Source organism: Numida meleagris, chromosome 3 (genome assembly GCF_002078875.1).
Source record: "Numida meleagris isolate 19003 breed g44 Domestic line chromosome 3, NumMel1.0, whole genome shotgun sequence".
NCBI lineage: Eukaryota > Metazoa > Chordata > Aves > Galliformes > Numididae > Numida > Numida meleagris.
Window position 1 is genome coordinate 100,382,618 of NC_034411.1, and position 23,969 is coordinate 100,406,586.

The window sequence follows — 23,969 nt, forward strand, 5'->3', positions numbered from 1 at the left end:
GAAAGAACAAGCATTAGACCATTAAGAAATTAAATACGCTACGCTTAAGAGAATACCTATAAGGTCTATAATACTGCAAATAAAAATAAGCTGCGTGGGTCCAACAAGCTGCATGTTAAGTACTTATTATCCTCAAAATTCACAGATCATTCAAACATAGTTAAGCTAATGAAACTGAGGCTATAGGTTTTGCATGTAATCTTTCGGTGAACAAGTCCAATAGGTGCATAGTTCTCCATCAGACTGATGTTCTTACAAGTTCTCTGGGTAATGTTGGTAGTGCTAAAGTTCCTGTACAGTTTCCATTACTGACTCCTTTTCATCCAAGCACTCTTTTCAACACAACCTTGATAATCCATTACAGAGCCGCAATCAGCCAAAAATAAGTTATGCATTCTCTATGTCTGTGTTTCTTAAAACTTTTATTTTTAGAATGAAGTAGAATGGTTTTCTAAACTGTATGTATTCCCTTAATGCTAACAGTGAAATCTGCCCTCAAGCTAAGGGTGTGTATTCCCAGTCTCACTTCAGACTCACTTAGAAACAGTTCCTACAAACTATTACTCTAGACAGAGATTTTCTAAATGTAAGAAATGTCAATGAAGTGGAGATTTTACTGATGAAGACAAAAATGTTTTCAGGATCAGTCCTGTGGCTTGAGCATTTGTATTGTCTTACATTTTAATTTAAAAAAAAAATTGCAGTTACCTGAGGAAAAAATCCTCAAAATGAAACAATATTATTTTTTTGGCTTTGATTTTACAAAATTTTCCATTGCTATCTAAATAATGTGCCAGGTTTCATATTTTATTTTCTTCCTTCCTTCCTTTCCTTCTTCCTTTCTTCCTTTTTTTTTTTTTTTACAGATTTTTCATTTGAGAAAATTTTTCTCACCTCCTCTGTTCCATCTAGAAAAGGTACAACCAAATACTAGGGAAAAAAAAAGTTCTTTACATTTTAATTACATGAAATTATTTTGATGGTTTGGGTGCAGTCATAGGTTGATATCAGTTTATTTTTCTTCTGATTACATTCTTTCGTTTCTCACCATTATTATCAATATCTTTAACCTCAGTGAACTGTCTGCTTTGCTTGCCAGAAGGGCAATGTAGGGGGATGCATAGTAGCCTTAAGTTGTTAGGCTTGATATGCTTCTCCACAGACAGGGGAAAGCAATAAACACCTCAGGAAGGCAATTGAAGGCATCAAAGTTAAAGCAGGTCCTTCAGTCAGCTGAATCACTCTCTAGAACCACAGGCTTTATGGGCCTCATAACACATGAGACATCAGGTCTCATTAATCTTCACTGACTAGAAGAGTTTAGACACTTAGCTCACAGGTAAGCACATAAATACACCTGTATGCCTAAGTGTCTCAGTGAACCTCCTGCTGATCGAGGTGAGTTGACAGGCATATCTCTCTCAGATGCCCTGAAACTTTCAGTGTGTTGACATTAGAAAGGATTCTTTTTCTCTGTTTTAGGAAAAAAAAAAAACCAACCAACCTACATTCTGTCAATTCAGTAGTCTTGTTCATTTCTTGTAACCCTTCATTAAATGTAGGTTGCTGATTTAAGGCTCAAGGAGATCTTTCAACCTAAAAGATTTGAGACAGTAGGGAGAAGGATCAATATGCAAGCTCATTTTCTTTTAACTACAAACCTTACTGAGGGGCAAAGATGCCCTTGTTCATTAATCTGCAGTGTAAATGAGTGAAAAGTTCTATGTGACACAAGTAGGAAAACCTTTTATCAGGGGAGCTTAACCTTTCTTTTCCATTATTTCTCATCCAGTACATCATATGGGACATTCTTTGGAAAGCAACTTTTCTCATTATTGCTCATTCTTGTCAGCATTTCTTAGGTGTAATCCTTTGGCTACTCTGGGGAAGACTGTGATGCAGCTCCTTACTGTGGACTTGGTGCTTAAACAACAGAGCAATGAACTAACTATAAATCCTTAAGGATTGTCTACAGACATACAGCAAAGAGCCCTCCTGCAGTACAAACAGAGGCAACCTCCAGCCCAGATGCCATGCAGCCAGTGCTAGAACAACCTTGTGTTGGAAATAGTCTTACTGAGAGCTACAGCATATTCATAAGAGCACAGCGTGGCACAGTCATGGCTATAAGATTTCTGCAAGGGATATTAGCTCAAATGCAGCATTTCACTAATGCAGCTACTTAGCTTCCTGACAGGAGCTTGCCCTCAGATTAATGAATAGGTATGATCTGTACACATCCCTGGACAGTCTGTCTGTGTAATGACTACTCTGCTACAGATGAAGTCTTTTTTTTTTTTTAACCCATGAGAATTTTTTGGAAATATAAAATTACACTACTAGATTCTTGATGTACAAAGAACATTAAAGAGAATTGTTATCGATCTTCAGAAGTTTTCCAAAGTTGTCCACAGTCTTTCAGATCTGAGATAAAAGATAGTCTGTACCTGATATGACCACTAATAAATTATTTTCCATGCTGTAGACTCAGATTGTTTTGAGGCATTCTACCTTTATATAGAAAATATTAAACCTTGTACTTAATGACATTGGCCTCAATTTTAGTGTCAGATTCTTAGCAGCTGATGCTGGATTCATTAGCTTCTTTGAATGGCTTAAATTTACACCAGCTGAGGATCTGTCTCCTATTCTTGAAAATCCAAGCCAACACAAAAGGACTTTCCTCTCTGCTTCTTATAGTCTTCCCAGTATTACATCTACTAATCCCAGATGTATCTTGTGCTGCTGACAGATGTCCTCAATAATTATATTGTTGGGTCTTCTGCTTACTATGTTTAGCATGATACTGACATATGGCAATGCTGCGACGATACTGGGGCACTGAGCCAATGTTGTCATTTCCTATTTAAAAAGTAATGTGTTTGGGAACCAACATGAATTCAAATAGGAAGGAGCTTTCTGATGAGGACCTTGCAGTCAGGGCTGGTTAGTGGGAGGCATAATATGTAAATGGAGAGATTAAGTGCTTTATTTTAATTAATCAATTACTTAATTAGAGGGGCAGGGTTGACAGCTGCATAATCAGGGTTGGAAATTTGGAGATTGAAACATTTTCTTTTCAGTCTCACCACCTTCATGTCAGCTTTCATTTCTCTCACCCCTTTTCCCACCCTAATGTCCTGCTGCTTCATTCTCTACAGCACTTATAAAGTTAGTTTCTTTCTCATCATCTTCGCTGCCCAGACATATTGCCTATTTGGCATAACTTCTTTTCAAGACTGCCACGATCTCCCTTCTTCCTGTCTCTTCCACATAATTTGCTATACAGCTGCAGGCATTTTCTGCCACAGCCTCCCACTGCCTTGGTGGCTTTCCTGCTCTTTGTTCATTGCTCAGTTCCTCAGTGCCAGAATGTTTCACAGGGTTAAGACTGGCTCAAGGATTTTGTGTCTCTTCTCAATTCAATTCCATAATGTACTTTCTGTAGTGCTTCCTTTCACCTCCACAGCTAGCAAAACAAATAAGCCTTGAAGTTTGTTTCAGTTTGGAGGAGATATGAGTGTTAAAATCAGGTCTCATCAATCTTCTTTAATTTACAAAGACTGTACAAGCCCTGTTTAACTGAACTCAGGAGGAAGCAAACAAGAGACCACTCCCTGTTAGAACAGCTTCGTGCCTCTTTCAGCCAGCACTTAACCCCAAAAAATAATTCCTAATGAACTCTGTTTGTTTGCTTTGAGGGTCAGGCTCTCAGCACTTGTTTGGGGAATCACTAGTGCTTCTTTCCTCAGTGTTGTTTTTCCCACCTCAGTGCCCTGCACACAGATGATTCTCTCACAAGGCAGCATTCTCCCAAATCCTTTGGCAACAGGAACATCACATGGACATTGTTTTTGATATGTGTGCTTTGCAGCAGGTTTTCTACAGATTTGGCCATCTGGTAACAAAGTGTTTAACAGCGTATTATCTAATAGATCTTACAGGCTGCTGGTTTTAAGTGAGGTTCAACTCAGACTGTAATTCTGAAACAAAATGATAAATGATAAAGACTTTAAAAAAGACTCCCGTGTAATCAGATGCAGTTAACCTTTACAGTGCATTGGTCATTTGGAACTACTAAGAGTACAGAAATTTTGCAGAAGATAATATTCTTGTTTAGTATCATATATGCTGTTCTGTCTCAAACAGACAATCTTGAGAAAGCAATACTGATTTTCACAGAGGTTGTTTGGAAAGAACAAGCCACTCATGCTGAGACAGATGCATGGTTTCATCCAGAAGTTCTGCAGCCCGCAAACCATTTGCAATCAGTCTGCAGTCTCAGATTAATTCAACAATTTTGATAGAATTAATCACCTATAATGGTTGTAGGAGACACAGATCTTTCCCAGTTGTACTGGTCCCAGTATGAATAACTGGATACTTATGGCCTGAAGTTGTCAGCCAGTTAGAAGATGGGACAGTTGTCTTGATAAGTTTCTGGCTGTAGTCCAGAAAATCCTACATACCGGTCTCAGTTGCTTCTCTTGAATCCTGTCTCACTCCAACAGTAGCTCTGCTGCAACAGTACAATATCTAGATCATGGAGTCTGTGTTTTATCCATTATTTTTCAGGTCAAGCAACTATACCAGGTACAGCTTGACCAGTAGAAGCCTGTTAGTCTGTTATTGTGGAAAATGATAGCTCCTTCAGTGGCAACCACAGAGTAGAAGAGGATTGCCTGTGTGCAATCCTGATTTAAATGCAGATAGATTTAGAGACCTGAAAATGTAAAAAGATGAGGCAATCTTTCTGTTACATTCACAGAGACAAAAATCGTGTGACTAAAGGATGTGGAAGAGAGAGATGAAGGGGCAATGAGAAACACCACATGGGTTGGGTTGCAACATGCAATTGGGTTAAACTGAGAACTACATCAAATCTGAGGACTAAGTGCTGCTTGCACAACCAGGAACAAAGATTCACCACTGTCAGTCTACTGAATTGCCAATGCTCCCCAAACCTGACAGTTCTCTTTTGGAGTTCATACACTCGTGAAGAGATGTACCCCATTGTTATAATGCTGTTCTGAGGCTGGGAAAACAGCTGAACTCTACTGTTCAAACAAAACAACTTTAGAATAAAAATCGCCTCCAAGTTTTGCAGCGAGGGTCAGGTGTTCCCTTCACACTCAACTATCAATTCAGCAATGCAGTTTATATTTTTCTTATATGCAATTTTGAATTGTGGTAGGCATTTCTATCTACATCTGTTGAACATGTATATATTTCAATAAGCATTATCTACATTAACATAGACAGTACGCTTGTACCCCCTATAACTGTCCAAAGATTAAATGCTGGGTATTTAAATGAATAAAAACTGTAATTGAGGTGAAAGTCTCACTCTGTGGTGCAATCATTGTATTGGCAGAAAAACAAGAATATCTAAATGAATGCTTTGATGTCAGCGCACTTTTGCTCAAGTTCATGATTTTGGAGAAACCAAAAGTTACAAACTACGTTATCTTGTTCTTCATGACAGTGTGTTATAAACAGAAGTGTGAGGAGTAAATTTTTGATTTGGGACCTCCCTGATCAAGAAAATAGTGAAGTGGAGATATTTCTGATCATAGTTACCTGTATTTTGATCCTTAGCAAGGCATTTACACCAGTTTCTGGACTTCCTTCTAGCTTCTTGAAATATAACTCCAGTCGATCCTCATCATCACAGATGCCACATTAACTACAACCTTTGAAATTATCAGATTAATATGAAACAGTCACACAGAGGAAAATCATGCAGTTGTGTGTCTCTTTTCTTCTGTAACTTTAGAAGAACGGCAAACATTGAGGGGCCTTCATTCCTCCCCTCTCCCCTCACCTTCTCATGCCCTTTATTCCTATGCTGTTTTTGTGGATCTAAAGTCCACAATGTCTTTAATGTAAAGTTTCCTTTTGACAGAGCATGTTGCCTGGTGAGACTTCCCTTTTCTGATGGAGGAAAACTCCCCTCTGCAGGCAGCACAAGGACGAGCTGCTTGTGAAGAAGTCCTCATCTCCAATAAGTGTAACTCCCTTGACTTTAATGACAGCAAAGAATTTGGCTATGGGATCATTTTTTGTACTGTAGTGGTGAAAATCCCTTTTTCTGTTATTATCATATGAAAAAATCAGTTAAAGGCACCTCGATTATTTGGCACAGCCCTGAGCACTCTGGATCTGATATTTCTGGGGCTTAGTATGTGGGCTGGTTACCACGCAACTGGAATTTTTGTTTGTACAAGATTTCTTTTTTCAGTGCACAGATTGGATGAAATTGCCAAATGCAATAAAGAAAATCTGAAACAATAAAAAAAAAATTATCCCTGAACATAATTTCCTTTTATGTGCTTGAAATCACTGTTCTCTGTATCTGCAGCTGTTAAAAGATATGCGTGCTTTAAAAAATGGAAATTGTTCAAAGGAAAAAAAAACTACCAAAAATCAAATCAAACAAACAAACAAAAATAAACACACAAGTAAAATAAAATAGAAAAAAAAGCAAGAAAAGTAAAATAAAGGTCCAAAATACAACCTACCTGTCTCTAAATTAGAGAGACTTGAATTTGATTGATGGACTGTTTGTTGGATGAGGAGCTGACTGGATCATGCATCAAAGAGTAGCAGCCAATGGCTCTTTGTCCAGGTGGAGACCACTGACAAATCTCTCAGAGGTCTGTGTTGGAGCTGGTACTGATTAGTATATGCACTGGTGACATGGCCTGTTGGATCAAGTGCACACTCAGCAAGTTTGCTGACGACACCAAGCTTGACATGCTGGAGGGAAGGGATGCTGTCCAAAGGGACCTTGACAAGCATGAGAGATGGGCATGTGCAAACCTCATTAAGTTCAACAAAGCCAAGTACAAGACTCTACTCATGGGTTGAGGCAGTTCCAAACATCTGTATGGACTAGGTGATGAGTGGATTGAGAGCAACCCTGTGAAGAAGGATTTGGGTGGATGAAAAGATTGGACATGAGCTTGCAGTGCATACTTGAAGTCCCAAAAGCCAGCTGTGTTCTGGGCTGCATCAAAAGCAGCAGAGCCAGCAGGACAAGAGAGGTGATTTTCTCCCCCTGCTCCACTCTTGTGAGATCCTGCCTACAGTTCTGTGTTCAGCTCTGGGGCCACCAGTACATGAAGGACAAGGAGCTGTTAGAGTGGGTTCAGAGAAGGCCATGACAATGATGAGAGGGATGAAGCATCTCTCCTAGGAAGGTAGGCTGAGAGAGCTGGTGTTCAGCCTGGAGAAGAGAATACTCCAGGGGAACCATATAGCAGCCTTCCAGTAAGTAAAGGAATCTAGGAGAAAGATGAGGAGGGACTATTTACAAGGGCACTTAGTGATAGGACAAGGGACAATAGTTTTAAACTAGAAGGGTGTAAATCTAGATAAGATAGAAGGAAAAAATTCTTCATTATGAGTGGTGAGATACTGGAACAAGTTACCCAGAGAAGCTGTGGATATCTCATTGCTGGAAGTGTTCAAGGACAAGCTGGTTGGGACCTAGAGGAACGTATCTAGTGGTGTCTATGCAAATGACAGGGGCATTGAAACTAAATAATTGTTAATGATGCCTTTCAATCTAAATCATTCTATGATTCTATGATTGAAAATGAAAAATGTCTGTGGACATACTGCCCTAGAAAAATCTCTGTACTTTTATCTCCTCTCTAGAAAGCACAAATTAAGGGAATAAATATCCTGTTATTCTAAGTACTTTTGTTTTCAGAAACTTGTACATCCAGTAAAATTCCAGTGTTACTGTTTAGCAACACATTGATCTTTTACATCTTCAACTAGTGAATACTATTAAGGCAATCACTGAAATGTTAAGATGCCACATGCCTGAAATAAGTATGTTAGATCATACGTCTTGATTACTTCTGCGTAGGGCCCAATTCAAAGAAATACGTTTGTTGCAACATGTAATGTAGCATCTAAAATCTAGACTCTTAGGAATAGGAGTGGAAAGCACAGCTGCTTACTCATGGGAAAGGAGGGTGCTGATAGTGGTGGGCTTGTTATTTCAGCCAGTAAAAAACAAATGATGGAGACAGAAATGTATTTGTAACTCTGGGTCTGTCTCTGTGTTGAGCTTCTACACATCCACTCTAGATATGTAGTTGATGTTGGCCTCTTAGTTAAACCAGAATGCAGACCCTTGCTATCTATGTTGATTTGTGAGCAGGTACACAAATCATCATCAGCTGATAACTAGAACAGAAGAAAGCCCTTCTTAGCTTAAGGGAGTTAAACTCAGATTTCCTCTACTCTGAGAGGATAACCACAAGCTTATAAATACACTAGATTGAGTCATTCACCACTCTTCCACTCGTTCACTGCATAACAGCAGTCCAGCTAACAAGCGTGAGACAAAAAATATAGAAAGTAAGATAAAACATGTGAGCGTTTTCTGTTCTGCTGCTGTAGATTGCTTCTGCATTTCAAATTAAACAAACAAACAAACACACAGAATGAAACGGTGCAGGGAGTAAAACCATCTACGCTTTCTCCCACCAAAGTTTAAGTCACTGGACTACAAAATATGCTTTATGCTACCTTCTGTTTCTGTGCTATCATGGCTGTTACATCCTTTGCTGCAAAGATATCAATTTTCAAGGGTAAGGGGAAGAATGGGAGTTGTAGTTTTCTGAATGAAATTTTAAATTACATGTATCCTATTATATGTGAAAATGCTTAGTGAAAAAATCACGTCCTTTTGTCAGGTTTCACAGTGAATGTCATATGACTGTTGTATTTTATACTGAAAGTCGTGTGCTCAGCCTTTGTTAAGTCTGACTTAAGGTGTACAACAGACTTAAGAATCTTCCAATGTCTAAAGAGATTCAGGGCTTTAGATTAGACTACTGTCCTTAATGTAAAAGTCTATTTTCTATTTTAGAAACATAAATTCTATTCTGGAGCTTTCCTTAGAAACTCCTTTTCAAACTGTGACTTATAGGTATTAAACTATATATTATTTATGGCCTTCAGTATGCTCTACTACATTCGGCAGAGATGAGAATCTTCTCCCAGATGCCACTGGAATTTTTTGTCACACTACACCTCAGAAAAATGAAATCTCTTTCCATTTACTTCTTCATTGAAAAGTTAGAATTTTTAATTTTAGCAATACAAAATAGACATTTTGACCTCAAAGCCCCTAGGGCCCAAATTCTCAGCTACTGTCAGTGATGATTTACACCAGCTGACACTAGCTCCAGATAGCCAGCCCGTCACTTTGGGAACTTAAAGTGTCCATTTAAGCATTTAACCTTAGACTTATAAGTTTGCAATTCAGGTCTTAACAGCTTTGTACTCATCTCCATAAGAGAAACACCTCCCTTAAGAAGATTTCACATGTTATCAGGTCTGTTTTTCATTTAATCAACAAGTAGCATAGCAACTGCCTTGTCTGTTATTAGCTGTGAGAGCCTAAGCAGATACTTCAAAGTCCCTCTTGAAATTATAATGAAAAACAATTTCTAGCTGAGAACAGTAGAAACATTTGCTTTATGTTCCCACGGCACCAGAGAAGAGAGAAGAGAACTATGAAGTTGAAGAGCAATGTGTTGACAGAGAGAGAGGCTGAAGGGTAGAAAGACATCTAAAACAATAAACATCACGTTACACAATTGAAATATTTCAAAGGACAAAGCAGTTCAGGAAAACAGTTTGATTTGCAGCCTTATAGTTTGATTTTTTTTCATATTCTATTTACTACAGTATAATTATAGTGGATGCCCTTTAACCTTCCATTGTAGGGAATGGCCAGCAATCAAGCTGCATTGTTACCTCAAAGTCTACCAGAAATAGCCATTTAAATATTCTAAAGTATATTTGCAAAACAGCCCTACTCACTGCAGGTGTTTGAGTTCTTTTGTTTTGCTTACACAGTCATATTTTATGCGACCATCAAGAACTGCTTTGTTTCTGGATGTACGCAAAGTTTTCCCATTTCTTTCCTCTTATTTCTGTCTACTTCCATTGCGTTGTTGCAAAGACCCAGAGGGAAAAGACTGCCTAAAGCCAAGCTAATGAGTCCCTCTCTGCATTTTTTCTCTACAGGCAAAGAAGAGTGGGGTATGAGTCTCTGAACATACAATTCAGCTTCTCTGCTGCCCTCAGTACGTGGCTTGTCCCATTGTGTCATTACTCTCAGATAAAGCAGATTTATGCTCCTTCCTCTAACTGGGACTGAGGCACCAGGCTGGGCCATGGCAGAGATGGCTGTAGCACTTGAGGCAGCAATTACTGTTCAAACTTCAGTCAAAACTGGAGTGACAGAAGAGAAGACCTGAATACACTAATGCAGCCCCCAAAAGGCAGTGACAAATATCATCCAAAATCCTTTCACATCACTGCTGCAGGTTGCTACTAAATGGAAGCCTGAAGATGTAGCAATGCCCCTCTCTTCACAAGGTATCTACTGCAACACCCACTGCTAATTGAGAAATTTGTGTTTAGTCCTTCCTGTGCCAACAGAACTGGCATAATCTACCTCTCATTTTTGGCATATTCTGATTCTCCATATTATTAATTCATGAGTCTATACTCCAGATTTTTCCTGGGTTCTTCACTTCTCCACGTTGCAGGAAAATTTTCTGCTTCATTGAACTTCTGAAAATTTAATTTCTCAGGGACTTAGGCACTGGAGGAAAAAAGAGCATCCATACATGCTTATGTAACTTACAAAGGTGTACATATTGTGTTGAAATAAGCATGCCCCTTTGCTCTGTCTTTGAGCACACACCGTATGGCCTGATGATCCATCTCTATCAACTGGCTAATTACTGCTTGCATGAGGAACTAATTTTCTTTAGCCACATCACGGACTGATGTAATTACACAGCTGCAGACTAAGACAATCTCTGCATGGTCTGCAGTGTCTCCATGTGGATATACCACCTTATTCGGATTTAGAATGAGACTCTACAGTTCCCAAATAAATAGATCCAAACAGGCCAACAATTAATCAGCAGATATATTTAATAATTACTAACACTCATGTTAGTGTCTTGCATTATGTTAGTTTGGAAAGTGTATCAATTCTTCATATCTTGGTCCACAAATCCATGTGGTTCTTGTTATCTATTTGTCTAATAACTGCTGCTTTCTAAATTCTCAACTTTAGCACATTCCAAAACCAGCTAAAAATTCTCTTTTTTTTTTCTTCTACTACCACTTCTGATGAGTTATTTCGTTATTTCTATATTCCACTCACAAAATTCTATATAAATAATCATTAGCACTTTTCTTTCTTCCTTCTCTTCTTCATATACTCAGTTGCTGGAGTATTTATTTGTGCTGATAACTGGGTGAGCTGTTCCCAGGTCTGGAGCCAATCTGTAGGTCAGCCAGTTGGAGCAGTGACAGAAACAATGAACTGCGTATCATTCCCCAGGGGCCAGCAGCTCTCCTCTCAAAATGTGTTAATTCTTTTCTCATGTTCTGCTGGCCAATGGCCTTTAACTTGATGTCCACTCCTTTGTCCTCTAAGATCGCAATTGCTTTTTGGTTTCACAGTGATTACGTCTGAGTACAAAAGCCCCGAGGTTGCACTGAATATAAAACTATCTGTGACAAGATCTTATTTGAGCATCTAATTTTCTCCTTAACTAATATGAAGAGAATCAATGCTAAAACTTTTAGCAAAGTTTAAATGTTCAGGACTGTTGAAGTCTGCAAATATACGAAAACTCAGAGCTGAAGTCACTTCTTTTCCCTTGGGCATTACACCAAAGGGACCTCTTAAGTTCAAAGACTTCTCTAAGTTAAGTGTGATTCAGGAATAAAGGAAAAGCTGTCATTCTGCCATTCTAACATCTTTTGATTTTAATAGTTCCAATTAAAAATTAAAGGTTACTTCTTGCCTTGGGCAAGACAGCAGCCCAGCATATATTCAGTACAGTTTGGCTACAATTTAAAGTAATGAAGGCTTATCAGTACAGAGGTGTTTAGATGAGTACAGATAGTGTAGACGAAAGAATATGCTGATACTGTGTTCTTGTGTAATTGAATCCGTAGGTGAATTTTTGCCAGAATAACTCATCAGAAAGTTATAGCAATATAAACTCATGCTTATAGCATACCATGAGTAGTGTTCCGACAGAATTATTAAGGAAAATATCTTGGGTGACCTCTGTTTATAGTAGAGTGGGAAATTCAATCCATGCTGCAGAGAACTGTGAAATACTGACACTGAAAATGCCCCGAGTCAGCTTAAAGGCTTCCCTCCAGTGTCATTAATGAGCCAACACAATTTTCATAAAGCAAAGGGTAATTTAATCTCCACATAAGTAACACAGAGTAACAAGGGAAAGGGTTAATATAAAATAAGTCTACAGAAATGCTTCTTTCTTCTACGTTAGGTCTTTTGCCTATTGCTCCCTTTTGATACATTAGGCTCTAGGATTTGCTTTACTTGAGTGAAATGAATGACTCTCTCTTTTCAGAGATACTATTAAAATTCTCTGCCTCCAACTTTATCAGTTTGATCTCCCCCACCTGTATTTATGATCTTAAGGAAGACAATCCAGTGATCCTTCAAAGGAACAGAAGCAATACACCACAGGTGCTGGGAAACAGCTACTTTAGCTGCTGTTCATCTTCCTAATCATGCAGCTATGGAATTTGGATAGTAAACGCATGACCTGCTCAAAATCTCTCATCAACCAGTGTCCACAGATTATTACAAACTGCTTCCAGCCTGTTACTTTAGTGTTGTTTATCAACTGTCATTAGTGCGATTTTCAAGCAGTAGGAGACTATCCTGAAGGGACAGTGCTTGTAAAGTTCATTAAATAAAACATTACTGAGACACAAGTTGCTGCTGTACTGCCTTTGCACTTGGGAGAGAACAGCAATGCCGTCTACATAACCTGAGTTTGAAAAGAGATCTGCATGCTGTATGTTAACTTCTAAAACCAGATTCTCACCTTCTGTATAGATAGCTGTTAATGGAAAAAGGGGTTATCTGGAGTTCCCTTGGATATTCTCATGTAATTCACTGATTGTGCCGCATCTGTTTGTTTTTGTCACCTCCTCTCTTTCATTTTAAGATCCTTAAAACTGGGTCAGGTACAATCTTTTATTTCTATCTTTGCATCACACACAGGCCAAGAAGACTGTCCTCAAAGAACTGTGGTGTCAGCAGCGATTGTTGGAGCATTTCAAGTTAAAGCCAGTGGTGCCTGTACCAGATGCAGGGCCTGGTACATACATAAGCCAGAGTCTCTGCTGGAGAGCTGCTCTACTTGGGACAAGAACCAGGTGTACTCTTCACTGACTTAAAAACTGGCTGGATGGCTGGGCCCAGAGTGTAGTGGTGAATGGAATTAAATCCAGCTGGCGACCAGTCACAAGTGGTGGTTCCCCAGGGGTTGGTATTGTGGCTACAGTACAAAAAAACCCATAAAACTATTAGAGTGTCCAAAGGAGGGCTACAGAGATGGTGAAGGGCATAGAGGGGAAGATGTATGAAGAGTGGCTGAGGTCCCTGTGTTTGCTCAGCCCAGAGCAGAGGAGCTGAGGGGAGGGAGGCCTCATGGCGGCTGCAGCTCCTCACAGGGAACAGAGGGCAGCGCTGAGCTCTGCTCTCTGTGACAGCGACAGGGGGGTTAAGGAAAGGCTCTGCACCAGAGGGCAGTGGGCATGGAACAGGCTGCCCAGGGCAGTGGGCACGGCCCTGAGTGCTGGAGCTCAAGGAGTGTTAGGACACTGCTCTCAGATACAGGGTCTGATTTTTGGGTGGTCCTGTGTGGAGCCAGGGGTTGGACTTGATGATCCTTGTAGGTTCCTTCCAACTCAAGATATTCTGTGATTCTATTTAAATTGATCTAATGTATGGACGTATTCTCTGTTTCTGCCACCTGTGCAACTTCAAGGACTGCGGCTGGGGTTTGTGTGATATAATTCCAGTAGATTCTGCAATTCACTGTCCTATGCAAGTAAATGTTCAGATATTTCCCTAAGTAATTGAATTAGTTTTTCTATTCTTACATAATTTTATCTAGAAAGATGGAGGATATCTTTTCCAATATTTTTTGTATTCAGTTTTGAGAAGTATTAATGAGAGAATATTATCTTACATCCCCAAATAATTCATAATAGAAAATGAACATTGTCAGCAGCTGGTTCCCCAAGTTCAGTAATATTCCCTAAACTAAAATGTACTGAAGGTGAATATAGTACACTTAGAACTTAGAAATGCTGAATATCATGGGATTTTTAAGTTAATTTTACCAAGAAAATATTTCTATATAACTCTCTAAATGAAGACTACTGCTTTTTCCTGTTTTTAAAGGACCTTTAAATTAAAGATCCTTAAGTATACTGTTATCAGGCAGAAAAAGTGCTGTGAGAAATGAAGTCCTGAAGATTTGTTTCAGCTCACTGTTTCAGCAATGAGCAGGGGGTTGTAGACAGGTTAGGGTACCAACTATAGAGTCCTCATATAAATCCAAATTTAAAAGAGCATATTCCTGAATAAGGAGCCTTGTCTATGCTGAGAAGTTCAGTCACATGTAATTGATCTCATTGTTCTGCTGCTCTTGAAATACAACCTGTTCAGCACTTCCACACTAGCTGGGCTGAATCAGGGTCAGGACACTGTTTAATCCTTGACCCAAACTGGCTTACCAGCACACAGATTTATCTGCAGTACTCTCTGGATTTCTAGTCTGCAGTCTCTGGGAAAACAGCACATTTTAAAGATTCTTCTGAAAGGATCGTGCAGTCACAGGTTGTATGAGAAACTCCTGTTATTTCCTATGGAATTCCCAGAGTAGGGGGGAGTTCAGTTGGGTTAGAAGTCATTTACGTTGTTGTAGCGGGGGCATTTTTTTTATACCTGTGTGCTTAACATTACTGGCATTTCATTTTTCTCTTAATCAGCTTTCAGTGGAGTTGATCTTGACTTAAGATAGGGGATGACCTCTCAAGGTCATACCCTTTCTGTCATCTGAAAAGCATTAACTGTGGGACAGCCTAGGACTTTTTTTCAAAAGACAGGCATGTTGCCTGGGAGCACAGTTTTAGATTTGACTCGTTAGTACTTTCTATTTTGAACTGTCTTTTGCTTTACAAATTCTTCTGTACATACTATATTCTTCTGCCTGTGAGTATGAGGTTTCGGCTTCTTCCAGTCTAAAATCAGTGTCACCAGGATTATCTTTCTAAGCAGAAAACAAAAATGGCTACCAGGTCGCTGTTCTTAAAAACAACATTGAAAGAGTTAGACAGTGCTTTTCACCTTGATCTAATAGAAAGTAATTGCCAGCCCCTCACACAATATGAAATACGTACATTCAAAAGCAGAGAGTTGACTATAGTTGGAAGTTCCCATTACGATTTCTTCCAGTGATGTACATACACTAACTACAATACATTTTAATTCAAAACTACAAAAACTTCCAGCAATTGCTTCTCATTATTTATTTCTTCCTAGATTGAGTAGTTATTTAATACCTATTGCACCCTCCCTGTGAACGTACTGTGATTCAGATCAAGGGCAAACCTACATCATGCTGGCAGAGGCATTTGAGGCATCTGAACTGTCTTGGTTTGTACTAACCAGCAGAAGAGGAAGTGTAGAGAAGTGCAGCACAGACACACCAGAGCTGATTGCACGTTAAAGAGCCCAAACCCAGAGAACAGCATAGTTGCATTTGCAGGCAGGCTACAATTAGAGCTAATTAGCAGCACTTTCAGCATGCTGAGACCTCACGTTATGTTGCTCCTTCACTTTGATCCCTACGTCTGTTTCAAAGTACTGTTTATGAAAAGATCCAGATCATCCTGCTTGCACTGGCTTATCCTTATTTACTACTTTACCAAGTTTTTTTTTTTTTTCCCTTTTAATTACAAATGTTATCATAAGTGATTTATTGTTTACTTTCAAAAATAATCAGTGAAGTCGTTGAATGGTATCAAGTCTGCTACTGATCCCCATGAAACTCCATTATAAGTACGTTCAGCTGTTGATAATTTCCTGGAGACAATCTCTTTTCAAGATCTACCACTTAACCAGTTCTTAATTCATAAAACATTTGCTTTATTAATAGTATAGGATGCCAATGTTTAAATCAGAACATTCTGTGTTACTAAATTCAAATATTTTACAGAAATCTGATTATTCAAACAAGCTTGCAATCTCATCAAAGTAAGAGGGAGATCTTTTGACATGATCTGCTTTTCATAAAACCGTGTTGTCAGGAATTAATTTTATTTCTATCCTTTAATTATTTATCTTTCCAACTTTTCTGTTACATTTTTTTGGAACAGATGTCAGACTAATTGACCGACACTTATTCCAGTCCTTTTGTTGGACTTTTTGAAATATTAACACACTGGAATTTTATTTTCAGTCTTCTGGAATTTCTCTTGTATTTTAAAATGTGTTAAAAATGAGGATTAAAGGTTTCCTAAATAAATTTGTGTGCAAACCATCTATGTCCACTAAATCAAAAAGTGTTCATTTCTACTGAAAGTTGTTCTGTGTTCCCCTCAGACCATAAGAAGTCAGAAAGAGTTTACTGTTTTTATATGGTAAAAGTACATCAAATGTATTTTGCTTTTACAAATTTCGCTATTTTATCAATTGTAACTATATGACTTCTATCCAACATTAAGACAATTCTTTGTCGTCATACTTTTCTTCCAATACCCATTAAAAATGCATTTTGTTATGCTAGCATTTATCCTCATCATTTGTAGTTTCCCATATCCTCTTGTGGGTATTTTTTTCTCCTTCAAGTCATATGCACAGGTATTTTTATTTACTGTAATCATTGTGGGTTTTTCCTGACTTTTGCCTTACTTAATGATATAACCAGGCATTTTAAATAAACAACTTAGAAACTTGTTGTGAAGTAAACTTTGAAGTAATTAATAAATACAAAACAAATAATATTTGAGATATCCATTTTGATTTCTCAGCTTAAGTGTAGACAAATTGCAATCAATGGTCTTTAAGCAACAAGTTTCCAACCCACCACTCATACTGTTATCTGTCACTTAACACAAACTGTTACACTGCTGTAGAATCTTGAAAGCACAAAAAGAAGCTCCACTTGTCTCCAAAGAAAGTTATGAGCAAAACTGACTTTTAATTATCATAGCAGTCTGTCCTGAAGAATAAGGTAAAGTTGTCCCATGTCTTCACTTCGACTGAAGAATGTTCCTCCTGGTTTCTCTTGTAACTGTTCTAAAAATGAAATTTCTTTGAAAGGATGTTTGTCATAACCAACCATAGAGCAAGAAAGGGGCAACTTGGAATGGTAGAGCAACTTCACTTGCAAAGAACGATCAAATGAGTGTAACTAGATAACGTGATTCCTCATCAAGAACAGCAGCCTGTATACAAAGGCAGGCAGGCGTTCCATTGAGCATATCTCAGCTTTCAGCTGAAGCCAATTAGTAGAGCAATTTGCAAAGTATTACAGTGCTTCATAAGACATTTAAATTAATTCATTATCTTTTATCTGAGTATGTCATAAGCTTTTCAACCCTGCAAGAAAAATCTTCTCTGTCTTTTACTGTATTTTTGTTGATAATTGAAAACCGAGGTTCAAGTGAAATGTTCAGGATCACATGTAAAATGTGCAGTAGAGCAGGCGTTTGAATACTGTTCTTCAAAACCTTAGAGATGTTAACTCACAGACTGAACTCCCCTTCTGTAAAATCTACAGCTGCTCTTTGACTGAACAAGGAATTTACTTCCTGCACAGTCAATTCATCCCCCAGCAGCTCTTACTTCCTGTTCTATTACATAGCTTATCTGTTTCTAAATCTGAACGGCAGATAGAAAAATGGACAGCTCTGGAACAAAGTTCATGATGAAATAAGTTACAATAATTCCAGATAGCCCACTAAACTATTATCAGTCTGCAATGACAATAAACTTACAATAATCTACATTCCCATCTCCACCTTTCATTGTTCTAGCTGTTTGTTTAAGCCTCTTAATTACTGAAATTCATTGTTCTCATTAGCACCATTTGTTACAAAAAAATAAAAAAATAAAAATTCCTGCCAAATTTGGAAAACTCCCAAAACGTGCAGTTGGCTCCAGCACTCTTCTCATTCTTACAAGCTTAGACCAGCACAAAACATCATTGTTTTGCAGTTGTCAAGGCTCGAAGCAGTTGCTGAGGTCTCTGCATACTGCGCATTTGCCATCACTTATGAACAATATAAAATATGTTGACAGTGACATGGGTTTAATTCCCAGATGAGATTACTGAAGGTAGTTTTTCAGGAAATTGAAGTGTTGCAAATTGACACTGGAATAAGGGTTGTCAGGAGAGAATAGAAAAAAAACAGACTTTTCTGTGGCAAGTTTGAAGGAATTACAGTTTGCATTCCTTGCCCTCTCATTCCAGTTCATTGGCCAAACTCCTATTCCCACAGAGAATCCGGATTGCCTTTTTGCGCAAAATGAAATCCATCTAAGAAGCTCATCCTCTTGACAATGTGGGAAAAGTGAAGTTCTATGTTAGCATTTCTCAGTACCATCACTTGACTCTAGCATTTGATGTATCAGTTACAAGCCAATTTTTACTATGGAATGTGGCCATGGTCAGATAAAATTTCAGCTGGAAGTGCAAGTTTTATTTGCATAATCACTGCACTGAAATTATGTGAAGTAAGTTCTTGGAAATGAGAGTGCATGTCTTTATGTGTGGTGTGAATGAAAAAAATGCGTACTTGTTTCTAAAATGCAGAGTTGCTATGTCCCCCAGGTTTGTGCACATGAATGATCTGGTATCTCTATTTAATGAGCCTCTATTTGTTAAGTTGTATTTTTCTGAAGGCCTTTCTTATCCTGTCAGCTTTGTCCATATATTAACAAACACATTCTGTCTTGCACACAGAAGGAATAACAACTGAAAATACATTACCTGACTTGAAACCTTACCACGGCTTCTTCAAATCTTACTTAAATTACATTGAAAGCTATTGGTTTGAATAGGAAATCATTCTTTAGATAATATAGCCTTAAGGCTATATGGAATCTGTATAGGCCTTGGGAAGAGTGGCCAGAAAGCTGCTTGGCAGAAAAGGACCTGGGGATGCTGGTTGACAGCTGTCTGAACATGAGGCCAAGATGTCCAACAGCATCCTGACCTACATCAGAAATACTGTGGCCAGCAGGGCTAGAGAAGTGATTGTCCTTCTGTAAGTGGTACTGATTCAAGTACTGACCTATCTCCAATACTGGGTTCAGTTTTGGACCCCTCACTACAACAGGAATATTGAGTTGCCCGAATGCCTGCAGAGAAGAGCAATGAAGATGGTGAAGGGACTAGAAAACAAGACATTTGAGGTGTGGTTGAGGGAAATGGGATTATTTAGTCATGAGTAAAGAAGGCTGAGCAGAGGAGGAATCATTGCTCTCTCCTCCTCTTCCGTCTTTCTCTCCACCTCCAACTTGATCTTAGTAGTAGAAACTCTTACTCTCCACTCAGCATATATCTCTTCTCTTCAGATCACAGGTCGTAAACATGTATTTCTTTCATGAAGTTTTTCAGCAACAGTGAACAACCTCACTACTTTTAGCGAGGGCATTCCTTCCTGACACTGATAAATCATGAGTGCACAGATACAATTTAGCTAATTTAGAAGGAAAAAAAAAACAGAGAATTGAATAGTTTGGGTTGTCGTTTGTTTTTCTGTAAACAAGGTCATCCCTTTTAGCATTTAAATAAAATATATAAGAAAAATAAATTACTAAGCCAGTTTTCATTAAGTGTACCTGTACAATGTGTTTTTATTTCCTTTGTGGATAAAAAAAAACATCGAGTATATTACATCTGAAGATTATGTTGCTGAACTATTGTTATTTCAGAGAGTCAAAAGCTGACAGATATCGAGGCAGAATTCTTAAATATTATGCACTGAAGTCCTGTCTTCAGTGGATCAAGGGGACCACGGTATTTATTTCAATGGCACTGAACTTTCACCCTCTGTAGCAAACTCAGCAATTCTCTTTGCTCACGGCGTGCTTGGATCAGGCCCCTAGGACATTGCAAAGACCAAAGCATTTTCCTCTTCAGAAGCATTTCAGAAAGCTCTGGAAATAAAAGCTACCTTTTGATTTGGAAGTGTCTGTCACCCCTTCCTTCCTGGAGCTCCTTCAATGATGAACTATGTCCTAAGTAAGAATAATAATTGTATTACATGTGTGAAGCTTTTTAATTTGAATTAACTGAGTAGCATTAATATATAAAATTTTATATATTATATGTATAGAATTCAATTGCTCAGGCTAGGCTTGCTGGGTTGCAGTATTTTATGTTGAACAGTTATTGAGTACAATATGGAAGCAATGTCAACACCAAGAAATTAAATGTGGCCTCTATTGTTCTTTGTCAGTGAGGTCAAACTGCATAGAAGGACCTCCACTGAGCACATTGCACTCAGTGTGAGTGCCCAAAAGGACAGCATTCATTCCATGCTAGCTTCTGAACCATTTGTGAAGTGTGTCTGGGACAGGGAGGCTGACATGCCAAGGATCTTTCTATCAATTTGACAGCACAGATGATAAAGTTCCAGTCCACAGAGACGTTCAGTGGAGGTACTCAGTGTACAGATATATGTGACACAGTCAAAGAGCCACAGGATGAGGACTCAGAGCACACCCTTAGTGATGCCAGCCACTTGCCTGTGTTCTCTGCCACTGACTGTAGGACTTGAAGGTGCTAACACACCCAGATGAAGAACACAGAGCACCTATGATAGATGCCCCACCAAAGACCGTCAAATAATTTAAGCGCTTCTCAGATTGAATAAGGAGTTGACAGCTGATCTCTTGACTGTAGGATGAAATGCAGTATTTAGCACTTTCTGTTAATTGCACAGTAGAACAACTATGCAGGTGCAAATCCTCTGCAGCTCTCTTCTCTGAGCTAATTCCCTGACCCTTGATTAATAAGAGTTGGTAGAAATTAGACAAGCTCACATCATCGACATAAACTGAAAATGAATTCTAGTCTCAAGTCAAGTGAATCAGCAACCTATCTACAACATTTCCTGCCTTTTACTAGTATCAGTATTTAACTTACCTCAGTGACTTCAGAATATCAGTACGTTTCACAATTCAATTAGTCATTCCCAAGTGAAATATTGTAATTGATTCTTTTCTGGTCTCCACTGGTGATAAAAGTAATAGATGTTTTTGTCAAGCAAATGGGCTTCCTCTAAATATCTGCTTCTCCATGTCACTGCCTCTTAAGTAAAGGGCGAGACGTATTTCTATAAATAGACAAGTAGCTAGAGAGAGAAAGAGAGAGAGAAAGAGAAGGGGAAAAAGTGTGGAGAACCATGTACTTCCTGACATTGCAACTTTCATGATGGATTAATCACCACAAACGCACACTCTTGAACCACTCTTTATGATAGGGAGCGTTGCAGGAAGCCGAGGATAATTTGGATGTTAACGGATACTGCTTAAAAATACAAAAGGAAAACGAATCAAATGTCCCAGTACAACGTCAGTATTTTCAGTCTGGGGGACCTGGCATTCTCGGAAAAGGCAGCAGGAGCACCTCACTACTAAAAAGCTGCAGCTTACAGCAAAAACTGATATATCATTTTCTTGCAGCTGGTCTGCACTTGAAAACCAGAACCAGAGCCTGAGAAAAGCAATCAGCTGTGTTTGTCACAACTCTATGAAGTCCTCAGTTATGGATATAGTTAACTGAATACAGCTCCGCTGCGTGCAGTGAGGGGCACCGTGCCAAGAGCAGGGATAGAATGACGTTGAAAAGCACTCTGACTGCCAGGTTTTAGGGCCCCCTCTGCACACAGCGGTACCTTCCCCTTTGTAATGCTTCCTTCAGCCACCTAGAAAAGAGCAGGTGTACCTACGGAACATCCCAGATCATGTTAAAGTCCTGTCACGCCCGAAAACTCTGGGAAGATTTTTTTTTTTGCCTCTTGGAAACTCAAACTGCTGATTCCTTGGCTGTTTGCCAGCGCTGCAGAACAGAAATGCCTGGACTTCTGCCAAGATCGCGTGCATGGTTTCAGGAAGTACAAAAGTAGCCATTGGAGGTAGAAAAATATTAGCATTTGTCTGCCAGTAGTGGTCCTTTCCTTCTTGACATTCATGTGAAGATGTCAAAAGGAGAAATCCTGGTATTCTGAGGTCTTCGGAAGACTAAAACAGAATAGATCTACGTGTGGATAGCTCATGAAGGGTTCCTGGAGGGCTACTGTGGTGGCTTTTGATCCATCTTTCCATTTAGCTGATTGTATGAACGAAGAGCATATAACACAGCAGTGGATTATATTCACTGTACTCACCATCCTGCCAAATCTGTAAGTTAAATCGAGGACTTCTAGAAATGGGTCTAGAGGAGAAACATTTCAGAAATGGCTGATGATGCTTTCCTTCAACTGTGTTTAAATCCCCCATGTTGTTGTCCCTGGGTGAAATATAAAAATGTGTCTGAGGACTGTGCATATTTTCCCAAAGCATATTTTCAAAAGGAAGCCAACCTTGTTTGGGAATAGGCAATCCTCTGAAATTTCTCAGCAAACACACCGTGTTATAGCTTTTCCTCCTATAGTTTGCTTCCCAGTCTAGAGTGGTACTGTCACACACTAAAAAATTGCTGCAGAATTTTATATTAAAGATGGATAAAGAGGCCATTTTTATAATGATGAGAAAAGTAATCTGAAGCAAAAAGCCTTACATGTTAATAAAAAATAGGATTTATCATAATGAAATTTTTAAGGGGTTGATTAGATTGCTATTCCATGATCCCATAAGGGTAAAATATAACTTTCAGAAATAATGTAACTATTGTGTTTTCTTTTCCTTGTAAGTTATGTAAAGCGCTTGAGTATTTGGAGGTTTTTAAGGACCTACAGTTTAAACCATCTAATTTGAACCTAGGAGTGATGATACTCCAGAAGGATAACAGTTTAATGGTTTCCCTTCTTTCCCAGAGAGATAGCACTGCAGATTAAATGTGAAGGGAAGCTAACACTTCTGTGTGCCTGTGGTCACTGAGCAGGACTGGATCCTGATGCATACTCTTGGCAGAGTGAATATGGAGCTTCTGGGTGGGACAGAAACAGGCTGACTTCACTGGAATCTTGCTGGTTTGGATTGCTATTAGAAAAGCCCACTTGACAACAGTTTTTCCATTTGGAATTTCTTCTTGTCTCTAGCATGCCAAGTTTTACAAAGCGTTTATGTGTCAGCACTTCTTCCCCTGCTGGGAGCGGAGGTGGGCATTGAGAAAGTGTGGCAACTTGCTTGGCTCTTCTCAAGAGCACAGCTGCCTCCCTAGCATTTTCTATTTAGTGAAAATAAAATCATGTTATTTTAAGTCCACATCCTTAGTTGGTGTTCTGTAACATGATCTTATTGATTTTGATGGCTGCTGATGTCAGTTTATGCCAAATGTGGATTGAGCTGTCATCAACAAATCACTTACCTTCCAAATCGCCTTTTGAGTTGGATATTATATTCTGATTTATGCTATCTACATGATACGTTATTGTCTACATATTTTGAATACGCTTTCTCTCTTGCATTTTCAATCATGTTAAAGCTTAGATATCTAATCTAATCTACTTATGTAGATGCCCCTGTATCAGTAAAGCACATAGGCACTTCCAAAGAGTGATTCATTCTGTCCTACAATTATCTGGCATGACAGTCTCTCTTTCAGAGTGGAGAGTGATCCCACAGGCAATTCAAAAAAATAGGAGAAGCCAAGGTACATGAATCCTAGTTTTGCTGTTATAGACAAAAGAGAAACGCTTTACTGATAAAAGAAAGTTATACCGAACTCATTCAAACAACTCTTAGTTTAGGGATGGAATGTGATGGTTCCAAAACCAACTCACCAACCTCATTAGCCTATGCTGGAAAACTGGAGGAAGACTTTTTGGAAAAAGATGACAAAGAAGGGAAATGCAAACATTTTTTTTTCCTCCCATATATATCAGATGGCTCTCTGTGG